Raw genomic sequence first — 2879 nt, forward strand, 5'->3', positions numbered from 1 at the left:
ATAACCTTCATAAACGGTATCATTCGTTCGAAAAACAATACATTTTCAGAATTGAAACAGGAAAAAGTTGTTTACGATAATGATAATTGTTTAAAAACTGAAAATTAGTTTTAAACTACTTCAAAACTTTAATTACATCGTATCATAACACAGCCACACAAAAAAAGTGTGCGGATCTGGTAACAAGACACACGTATTCCTATGGATTTTGGGACACTGATTTCAAATTCGGTATCAAAAATCACCCATCATGTTATGGTTGAGCCATAACCTCAAAAAATGACGAAAAATCATGCACTGAGGCAAATAAATTTCAAAATAATGCCAGTGATGCAAATTTTCACTTCAAAAACACGTCGACAATTGTGAAGGATCAACCCTTGCCTGATATCAACTTATTTAACATAACTTTAGCCAACAGAACCTGACCTCACCTAACATGAATTAACAGAAATTTATTGAACTACACGTAAAGCTCTGAAAGCATATTTTCCCAGTAGCAAATGTGTGCTACATCAAATGGGTCAACTCGAGCCTAACCTAGAAATAAATCTAACCTAGCCTAACCTAAGCTAACCTAACCTCACGAAACACAATTAAACTGATTGTGTTGTCCCGTTGTGTTTGCGGTACCGTTTGAATCAGCTTCGGTTTAACCTACATGGAGGTTTAACCTATCCTAACCTAAAAAAACCTGACCTAACCTAACCTAACTTAACTTCACGTAACACAATTAAACTCATTGTGTTGTCCCGTTGTGTTTGCGGTACCGTTTCATTCAGCCTCGGCTTAACCTACATAGAGGTTTAACCTATCCTAACCTAACAAAACCTGACCTAACCTAACCTAGCCGAATGAAATTCAACCACACGTGTAGCTATGTAAGCGTACGGTTCTCAGTCTTAAATGTGTGCTATATTTAATAGGTTAACTCGATCTTAACCTACAAATGAATCTAATTTAACAGAACCTAACGAAATTTTTCTTAACGCAACACAACTTAACTTAAGTGTTCCTGTTGTAACACAATAAAATTCATTTCATTGTACTACAGGTGGTTCAAAATTTAGACGCGCATTACTCATTTGAAGAAACTTAGAACTACAAGTAGAATTGACCCCATTTCAATTAACCTGACAATGTTTGTATCAATTAAAATGTAGAACTGTAACTTTAACATGCAAATGAATAAGAGGTTAAACCTCTATGTAGGTTAAGCCGAAGCTGAATGAAACGGTACCGCAAACACAACGGGACAACACAATCAGTTTAATTGTGTTTCGTGAGGTTAGGTTAGGTTAGGCTAGGTTAGATTTATTTCTAGGTTAGTCTCGAGTTGACCCATTCGATGTAGCACACATTTGCTACTGGGAAAATATGCTTCCAGAGCTTTATGTGTAGTTCAATAATTTTCTGTTAATTCAGGTTAGGTGAGGTCAGGTTCTGTTGGGTAAAGTTATGTTAAATAAGTTGATATCAGGCAAGGGTAGATCCTTCACAGTTGTCGACATGTTTTTGAAGTGAAAACTTGTATCACTGGCATTATTTTGAAATTTATTTGCCTCAGTGCATGATTTTTCGTCATTTTTTCAGGTTATGGTCAACCATGACGTGATGGGTGATTTTTGACACCGAATTTGAATTCAGCGCCCCAAAATCCATAGGAATACGTGTGTCTTGTTACCAGATCCGCACATTTTTTATGTGTGGCTGTGTAATCATAAACACTGAAAAAGTTGTTTAAAAGTCGTCCTTGCCATCCTCAGAAATCATCCAAGGAGGGGATAATTATTAATTTGCCCCACTCTGAAATCGAATAATTAAATTAATTAGATAGTTGGAATTCTTCCAAAATTCTACCTAGAATCTTTGTGAAATAATTGTCGTCTTTGTGAAATCTTTTAATCAATATCTTTCAGAAATCATTAAAATCTTTGTCGAATCTTTAAAATATTTTTGAAATATTTGGAGATATTTGTGAAATCTTCGCAATCTTTTTGAATTTATTGCAATCTGTAAAAAATATTTCGGATATTTTTCAAATATTTTTTATATTTTTGAAATTGTACAAATCTTTCGAAAATCGTTTGAGTCTTTGTGAAATTTTTTTAAACTATCCGAAAGCCATTTGAAAATTTTGTGAAATGTTTAAAAAATCATTGAAATCTGTATACAATATTAACAACATTTTAAAATTATTTAATAATATTCGTTACATTTTTTAAATCTTAACGAAATTTTTTAAGTCGTTCGGAAATCATTGAAATATTTGAGAAGTCTTTATGGAATATTTGGAAATCTTTTAAATATATTTTTTAATCATTTTTAAATCATTGAAATTTTTGTGGAATCATTAAGAAATCATTTATGCCTTTCTGAAATCTTTAAAACCTATCCGAAATCTATGAAATTTTTTTGAAGTATTCGATAATATTTTTAAAAATGATTGATATCTTGATGAAATCTTTGCAAAATATTTTCAATCTTTAGAAAATCATTAAAATCCTTTGAAAATATTTTCGAAGTACTTGGTAAAGGAGGGTACCAAAAATTGGCCCCACGCCCTCACCAATGAGACTAGTACCAAATTAAAGCTCTTGTTGAGTAGATCAAACTTTACAATGGGCACAACGTTGTAGAATTGAGCCTTTATACTGTTTTCTGCCATTCAATGTCAAAACTCACACTAATAGTAAAAGTAATACGTGTGGCAGAATGCGTCAAGTGTCCCCACCTGAAATAATTGTTTCTCTTTTATGGGTTTAAAACTTGGTTGAATTATTCGCTGTGAGCCGCGCTCGTGTCGCCACCTAGCGGATTTGAAAGTTAATATCGGGCGTGTGTATTTACATGAGACTACATGGGCAATAATACAAAAA

Source organism: Belonocnema kinseyi, chromosome 4, assembly GCF_010883055.1.
Source record: "Belonocnema kinseyi isolate 2016_QV_RU_SX_M_011 chromosome 4, B_treatae_v1, whole genome shotgun sequence".
Taxonomy (NCBI): domain Eukaryota; kingdom Metazoa; phylum Arthropoda; class Insecta; order Hymenoptera; family Cynipidae; genus Belonocnema; species Belonocnema kinseyi.